The 9237-nt window shown below is 41.1% G+C and overlaps 1 long non-coding RNA gene across 1 annotated transcript; it reads right to left on the bottom strand.

The window, feature by feature from the left end:
• Window positions 1-2520: 2520 nt before the first annotated feature.
• LOC307014545 lies at window positions 2521-4423 on the bottom strand. Its single transcript, XR_013801248.1, has 2 exons — window positions 4384-4423; window positions 2521-3515 (listed from the first exon to the last, which is right to left on the bottom strand). It is a non-coding gene; the product is annotated as an uncharacterized lncRNA (long non-coding RNA).
• Window positions 4424-9237: the final 4814 nt, after the last annotated feature.

Raw genomic sequence — 9237 nt, 5'->3', positions numbered from 1 at the left:
ATCACTGTGTGTATTGGTACGGTGGCCCTGAGAGGCCAGGGTGCTGCAAATAAAAGAACGCTGCAAAAATAAAAAAACCGCTGCAAATAAAAAGAAACAGAAATGCCGCGCAAATGGCCTCTCAGGGCCACCGTAGTATGTGCATGTGTGCACACAACACATTACTGTGTGTATTTGTATACCTATACACAAGTTATTGGGCCGTTTCCGCTCTACATCCTGAACTCCTCCCTTCGATGCAATGCACTTCCGTTTTGGCGGACTGGGTTTGTTTTGCTAGCTAGCTCCGTTGTGCCGACAAAGCACTGATATCGCAGAGACAAAGAGGATATAACAATTACAACATGAAGAAAAGTGGTTCGGGAACTACGTGTGCGGTAGTTGGTTGCAATCACTCGAGAAAGCACCTGAACGAGTGGTTAGATAGAGAGTGCTACGACCACAAACCAGCACCCAGCACCCAGCACCCAGCACCCAGCCATGTTGTTCATTAAATACAGATAAACACAACAAATACTGCATGCATTGTATTTTTTAATATTATATATGAATATTTTCATAGTGATGTAATTGTGTGGGCTGCTTTTATATTTTAATTTGTAATACCTGTTAGGATTAAACATGTGATCTTTCTTGTTGAAGCCATTTCTTTAGTTTCCTCTCAACAATTAATTAATTCAGTGTTATTTATGTACAGTATGAGCTTAATATGAATGATGAACTGTGTTAAAAGAAATTGTAGCACTCTAAGGAACATATGAAATGCAATAATGCAATAACAGTGCAATAATGAAATTAAATTACATCAAACTTTATTTTCATTCAAACAGTACAGGCACATATGATATATTGCACAGCATAAAGAGATCATGTAAATTGTGCATTATGTAAACAACAGACAACTGTTGGCTCCTGTGGGCATGACCTAAATAAGGCAGTTTATTTTGGTTTTATGCTGGGCCACGTCGTCATGTTATCCTCCCAGTTTTGCACTGAATTCGGGTGGGGGAGAGTAACGCCATCTCCAGTCAAAGAAGTAGAATCGTGTTCCCAAGCTAGCATCACTGTTAGCATCGAAATCGCTGTGTTTACACCAGTGCCCGTCTGACTGTTTACATCGGTTTACACCGACAGACGCTGTGCAAAAGACTTCCGGCGGAAATGAAGTGCATTTGTGTAGTGTCATGGCGCTACCCGTGTTTTGGCGCGTAAACTTGTCTATACGAAGCATGTGCATGTATAAAAAAAACTGGAAAACTGAATTTCACTTCAATAAAGGTCCATCTTCTTCTTCTTAATAATAATAAAACGACTTTGGCTAGTTTAGAAAAGTAAAAAAACATTGGGGTTATCACCAGTGTTGGGGGTAGTAAGGCGCTACACTGGTGAGGAGACTGTATTTGCATTTGGTTTATGGTGCGTCTCAGGTAATATTACAGAGTAATACAAAAGTAATGTAACAAGTAGTGTAACTCATATATTTCAGCAGTGAGTAATTTAGTGAAGTAAAAAAAAAAAAAGTAACTAGTAATGGGTAATGCATTGCCTTTTTTTTTTAGAGTAACTACCCCAACACTGATTATCACTGACATCAGTGCCAACAGTTATGTCACTCACACGGGGCACCAAACACTGCTGTAATTTGATCATCTTAAAGGGCGGGTGCCACCTTGTTACAAGGGTAATCACCAAATAAGTGTCAAATAATGACACTATAACTGATCAAATAAACAAATGTTATACCTCAAGCTAGAAATAACAATTTATTCCAAGCAGATAGACAATGAGGAACCAAGACACCAGACAGCAAACCCAGGATAAAGAGGTTCAGTGAATGTGGTGCTGAAGGTGTGGAGGTGGACTCAGAAGAGACTCTGTAGAACGACAGAGTGCCAGCAGGATAATCCACATACACTGATACTCTACCAGAGACAGAGGAGCAGGCGGAGGGGGAGAAAGAAATTATTTCTTTGGTTATTGTGCCAGACACAGTAACCATCATCATCAGAGCACTCCAAACTCGAGGACTTATCATTATCCAAACACAGAGTAATCTCTTTTTCTTTTGCTGCTGATTCCTTTGTAGGTCACTGATATATAAACCTCTCCACTCCACTCAACCTCCCAGTAACAGTGATCAGTCAGAGCATTTCCACATATCAGCTGGGGACAGTTATCAAATCTGTCTGGGTGATCAGGATAGCTCTGCTCCTATAAAATCACAGTACTGCTGTCAGACAGTGTGAGTTTTCTGTTTACTGTGTTCTGGTCCAGTTCCAGATTAACAGCATCTGAAGAAGAGAACATGCAACACAATACAGCAACAGGTTATTATCTGATCATCTCATTCATTAACACATTCAAATTTACATTTAATATTCACCTTTGAACTTTAACCCAAGTAAGGGATAATGTGAAATGTCTTGTGCGGTGGAACGTTTTTGATTTATGACCTCCTAGCTGCATACTTTCCTGCTTTTTACATGGCTAACTAAAAAAACAATGATCTGATTCACAATATTGATTTAAAAAATATTTTATTGGTTAAAAATGATTCTATTACTTCTGCTAAGAAAAAAATAGTGGGTTAGAGAGCATGGTAACTTAAAATGAAGGCAGAACTGATCAAGGTTTTCTGTAACCGTCCAAGTATGTTCACAGTTTCTCTCACACTGCCAGAGCCCATACCGTGTTCCTGTTTGTGTCAGGGTTCGGGAATATTAGGTTTCAAATGCAGTTTAAAAAGGGAAGCGGGTTTCAAAACAAAAGCCAGCTTTATTCAAACAAAGCTGCTGACATGAAAAAAAAATGAATCATAAACAGGTAGCACGAGGTATGTGACAAACATGGAGGGTGAGAAAAGACAACGAACCGACATGGAGCACAGGGGAAGACACGACTAAATACACAGAAGGTTAATCAAAGTACAAGACAAAGCTGGGCAGGGGAGGCAGAAACACAAGGGCAACAGGTGAACACAATCAGACAATCATACACAGGGCAAACACAGGAACGAAGACAAGATACAGGGAGAACAGAATTTCAAAATAAAACAGATAAAAACTCAAATCGTGACATAACCCCCCCCTTCAAGGGACAGATTCAAGACGTCCCTAAACAAAGTCCAACATTTCCAAAAGGGTGGGTGGAGGGGGTCCGGAGGACGGGTTCGGGCTGTCAGCCCGGGGGCACGGCAGAGGACCAGGAAAGCTTCTCGGGCGGACGACCCGGGGGAAAGGCAGACTAGGCGGGCCTAGTCAGGGAGCCGGGCACAAGGACGGACCGGGTTCGTGGCCGACTGGATCACCGGCTGAATAGGAACTGGTGTAGGTGGGACACCCGGCAGGACAGAGTTCGTAGCCGGCGGAACAGGAGCACCAGGAGCAGGAGTTGGCAGGACCCCCAACGGAACCGGACATGGAGTCATACTTGCCAACCCTCCCAATTTTCGCGGGAGACTCCCGATTTCATAGCCCTCTCCCGGTTTCCTCCCGGGGTCATATTTCTCCCGATTTCTGACAAAATCAGATTTACACACGACTGTTTACACTCAGACTTTATTACAGCTACACCATTGTTTGGTTTCCATGGTAGCGCGTCTCTTTAGTAGCGTGCACATCTAGATAATCACAGAAAAATATAACAAGGATCGACAACTCGACCCTCTGCTCACTCCTTTCCTGGTCCAGCCCACACATATGCTCCGTCAAGAGGATGGTGCTACAGGCCGCAAGGCATTCATAATAATAACTTGAATTTATATAGCGCCTTTCATAACCGCATTGCACTCAGAACTACAATAAGCATGTTAATGTTAATCCAACAGCTCCGGCGATCCACTAACTAAATGCTCCCGATTTCTGAGGTCTCAAGGTTGGCAAGTCTGCATGGAGTTGGCAGAAAACCCGGCAGGACATGGAGTTGGAAGGACCCTCAATCGAACAGGACAGGGAGTTGGATGTAACAAAGGTAACTTCGTTACTATGGGCTGAGGCCTTGGGCCTTGTAATATTGCACATGTGGGTTTGCACTTTACAGTATATAACAAATTCCTTTTGCACAGTAGTAATGTCACTCAGCACTTTAGTAGTGAACAGTTTGCACTTTATTAGCGTGATTTGCACAGTACAGTTTGGCATCGCATATTTGCACATTTTTATATAATTTATACTAGTTATTGACGTTGTATTTATTAAATGATTAAACCATATTAATTGGAATGTCGTCTGGCAGCTCCAAAAGTGTTTATGATTGTGTAAGAATGACAGCGGTTGAGATTAATCATTGTGTGCAAATAATATGTTTGAGCGTTTGTATATCATGACGGTAAGTTGCATTAATTGTATAAGTGAACACTGTGTAAAGTTAACGTCCATTGCTTACCCATGCTGTCTCGTCCGGTGTCCGCTCCAGTGTGTTTGGCCAAAAGGTCCTCGGGTGAAACAAACACTGACCAAAGAAGGTTCCGGGACGAACCAAGTGGCAAGATAGGCGTAGGGGTTTCTGTTTTAGTTGGGCATGTATTTATATTTATTCTGGTCAGTTATCATGTTTGTTTTGGGTTCACTTAATAGATGGCTGTAGACAATTGATAATGCCATGTAAATAATATTATGGATATTCTTTATAATCATTATGATGACATGTATTTATTAAGTGTACCTGTGAATGGTTTCTCCCAATCAAATCCTCTGAAGAACCTCTATAAAATATGAAAAAAGTCTTCAGTCAGAGGGGAGTGGTGAACATGTACAGGGAGTGGTGAACACCTACATGCTGGCTACTGTTCTCTTGTGGTGTTTTTGGAATAAAGTCACCATGGTTTGCAATTTTACCTCCTCTCGTGGTCGATTATTTTCCTGAAAATCCCACCGCTAAAGAGTCGCTGTTGGCAGCGGAACCCCCAACGAAACAGGACATGGAGTTGGCAGGACCCCCGACGAAACAGGTGTCGGCTGGACCGCCAATGGAAAAGGGACATGAATCGGGACCTGAGTCGGGACTTGAGAAGGCGGAACCCCCGTTGAAGAAGGGACATGAGTCGGCGGGAGCACCGACGGAGAGGGGACTTGAGAAGGGACTTGATTCGGTGGGACTTGATTCGGCGGGACCCCCGATGAAGAAGGGACTTGAGTCGGCCGACAGGAGACGGGGGACCTGGAGTTGGCCGACAGGACACGGGGGCGTCGTCTGAAGAGCCAGTACTGGAGCCGAAACTGGAGCCGTGACCATGGCTGCGTGGGCCGGAACGAGAGCCGGAACCATGGCTGCTTGAGCCGGAACTGGAGCCGGAACAGAAACCTTTGATCTCTGGGCTCAAGCACAGGTGTTTCATAACGTCGTTAGCTCAAACATAAACACCTGTGTCATGGAACACGATGATGTCATAACTCCAACTGACATGCTCAGAACGCCACCAAACATCACATGATGGTTAACCTGTGGCCCTGAAAAGCTCTATATCAAACAGCTCTACGTCAAAATGTAAATCTGATGTTACATAATGTGGTGTTACCATGGCAACGCATCCTTCGCCATAAAACACGATGTCGCTGTAACTTCAATTGACATGATCCGATCGTCCCCCAATATTCACTTGTATATCACCGGCCCATGCCTCAACAGCTCTACTTCAAATCCGATATCTCACCATATGCTGTTTCCATGGAAACGCATCCCTCGCCAAAAAACACGATGTTGTCGTAATGCCTATGAAAAGGGTCAAAACAGCACCAGACTTCAGATAATGGTTAATGGTCCAGCCCTCAACATGTCTGTGTCAATAGTGAGTTTTCCTCAAAAGCTGTTGCCATGGCAACACATCCCTCACCATAAAAAACAATATTGCTATAACTCCTATGAAAATGGTCAAAAAGTGCTCAAACTTCGTGCTAACAGTCCATCCGTGAAGACATATACGTGACAGTTTTGAGATTTCTTCAAATGCCGTTGCCATGGCAACACAATGCTCACCATGAAACACGGTTTTCTCATAACTTCAGTGAAAATGCTCCAAACTGCCCAAAACTTCCCAGGTTTGGTAACGATGCAGCCATCAACACATCTAAGCGTATTATGGGGTTTCATCAAATGCCGTTGCCATGGTGACAGATCAGTCACCATCAAGTTAGTTCAAAAGTTTGCAGTTAAAATATTCTGCTGCTTTTCCAAGCCTTTTTACTTTATTTTCTCTTCTTAATACACATTCATTCACTACTTACATTTAATATTTAACTCCTTCAGCCTACTTTCGGCTATAAACCATTCAACTATTAACTTATTCAGCTATTTCAGGACATTGAGGCTATACATGTTGTTGTTTATACCTTTTTTAAACCTTTTCTTTTAAATATTAAGCTTCTTCTCATTTTTTTTTCCTATTCTTCCATTTTAACATTTCACTTTCAAGTTTTCAACAAAGTCATTGGAATGCATTTGAGCTGTAACAATTTTGATTCAAATCATTTCACTTTTCTGCATTTTTCCGCTAAGTTCAGCAACACACTTACTTGGCTTTTGTAAGCAACTACAGAGACCATTCAACTAATAAAATATTCAGCTTTTTCTGCCTTTTCAGCAACAAATGTACACAGTTTACAGCATTCACACACATTTTCAGCAGGAAATGCATTTTCTAGTTCCATCCGGTGTTCTGTTTTAAGTTCTGTTCATTGTTTGTTGGAGGATGTGTGAAACCCCATACAAATCTTGTTGCCTTAGAATTTGACAGCTTTCCCTTTTTTTGTCATAGTCTGGAAAAAGGTAACCGTTATTAACATGTTACAACCGTCCCTGTACACTGACTGGGATGGTTGTAACAGTTGAGTGACTGTATTTAAATACATTTTCCAACCTGTACTTATTTCATAAACACACTTAAATACATTATTTCAGTAGTTGACATATTGAGAATGGATAATATAACAAAATGGCTATCCTAGTGTAAATGTTTTTTTTACTTACTGGGGAAAACCTAAAAAGTGTTACAACTGTCTCCCCTACCAAAAGTAACAGTACCCAGATTGGTCCATTTCAGAATAAGAATAGTATGTGTTTTATTATAAATATTTATCATTAAAGTGTTATCAAAGCTGGTAAAGGTGCAGCTAGTTGGAATGACTTTGTATACTGCAGGGTAGCTTGTGAATTTACTCCAGGTGGAACTTAAGTCTGATTTAACACTTGATTATATTTCACATCATTCATCCACATCTGTAGAGTAACTAAAGGTACTAAATACATGTAGTGGAGTAAAAGTACACCATTCACCTCTGAGCTGTTGTGGAGTAATACATTATCAGCATCATTGGCATCCTCAACCTCATCTCCATCAGCATCTTCAGCTTCCTCCGCTTCAACTCCCTCTGCATTTATATATATATAAAATCTTCAAATTACATTCTAATAACATAAGTATATTGATTAACAGCCCAAAAATGTACTTCAGATGAATTCATTTCAAGAACAACAGTAGCAGTAACAGTATGAATTGTAGTTCAAATATAGCCGGTGACGCATGATGTCCACTATTGACAATTTATGCATTATATAATTCCTTAGTTGTTACTTGATGTCACCAACATTTGTATACCTCCAAGAGTTGTTTTCTATAGAAGGATTGGTAAGATGTTGATGAGTGACTGGGTCCATCTGGCTGTCTGTCGACCATCTTAGTTTGGAGAAATGTATCCTGCACTTACAACGACTTGGCACTGAGTAGCAGTGTATTGGATGATGTCTGCGTCCACTTTAGTGGCTAATGTGCAACTATGCCATAAAACCCCATGCATATACAAGAAAACGTCATTTGAATATCTGTCCACTGTAGTGACCTCTATGCATGAAAGGTTTAAGTACACTTGAGTTAATGTTTTTTTTTCTATTTAACCTTTATTTAACCAGACAAAAGCATTGAGATAAAATCTCATTTTCAATGCTGACCAGGCGAAGAAGGCAGCAACGTTACACATAACACAAACATATCAAATACAGAGAACATAACTAAGAAAACAAAAGACGAAAAAGCAGTCACTACATTGTGCACATTAGGACAGTAAGACAGGTACACTACTTATTTATGCAAGAGCAGCTGGTGGTAAGGACTTCAGACAACTTCAATTTAAAACATGCTATTGAGACAAGTGCCCTCAGTTTTAGGCGTGATTGAAGGTCATTCCAAGACCAAGGACCATAATTTAAAAAAGACTCCTTTTTCCAGCCTCAGTCCGCACAGCAGGACCTGGAACCGTATCCAGGCACTGGATCTGAGGTTGTAAGAGTCACAAACTGGGGCAAATCTGGCACATATGTAGAGTGGAAGCTTACCTAAAATGGCTTTATACATTAATAAAAACCAATGCTGCATTCTACGCATAGTAAGTGAGGACCATCCAGTTAGGCTATACAGTGTGCAATGATGAGTCCAATAGGGTGCATTTGATATATAACCTAGTGCAGCATGGTAGAGTGGGTGAAGTTTGGCCAAAACAGTGGGACAGGCAAATCTATAAATTGTATCACCGTAGTCCAGCTGGGACAGGAATAAGCCAGAGACCAACCTTTTACGGGATGAAATTGGAAAACAACATTTAAGTCTGAAAAGGAAGCCAAGATTGAAATTTCAATTTCTTTGTTAGAACTTCAATGTGATGTTTAAAGTTGAGATTACTGTCCAACCAAAAGCCCAGATATTTGTAGGTATCGACAAACTCAACAGAGACGCCATCAAGGGTGTCAATGGAGAGGCAAGAGGACGCTGACTTGGGAGCAAAAAGCATTGCTTTGGTTTTCTTACTGTTCAATAAATTGGAAACGGCCATATCCAGAGAAGGAGCACATGAGTATACAATAGTGTCATCAGCATACATATGATACGTAGAAAATTGCATCTGATTACAAATATTGTTTACATATAATAAAAAGGGCCCCAAAATAGAGCCCTGTGGAACTCCCTTTTCCAAGGTGACAGGGTCAGAGACAGTACTACCCAACCTGACGCATTGAGTACGGTCGGTTAGATAACTCTGAAACCAGCAAATGGTATTATGACCGAAACGAGACACCAACATAGACAACATTAGACATAATGTGGTGATCTACAGTGTCAAATGCTTTGGCTAGGTCAATAAACAATGCAAAACAAACTGATTTTTTATCCAAAGCAGCCTTAATATCGTCTAAGACTTTTAGACTGGCAGTCAAAGTACTGTGCTTTGATCTGAATCCAGATTGCATAGG

Source organism: Notothenia rossii, assembly GCF_949606895.1.
Source record: "Notothenia rossii genome assembly, chromosome: 8".
In the NCBI taxonomy this organism is placed as follows: domain Eukaryota; kingdom Metazoa; phylum Chordata; class Actinopteri; order Perciformes; family Nototheniidae; genus Notothenia; species Notothenia rossii.
This window is presented reverse-complemented; position numbering and strand designations above follow the sequence as displayed.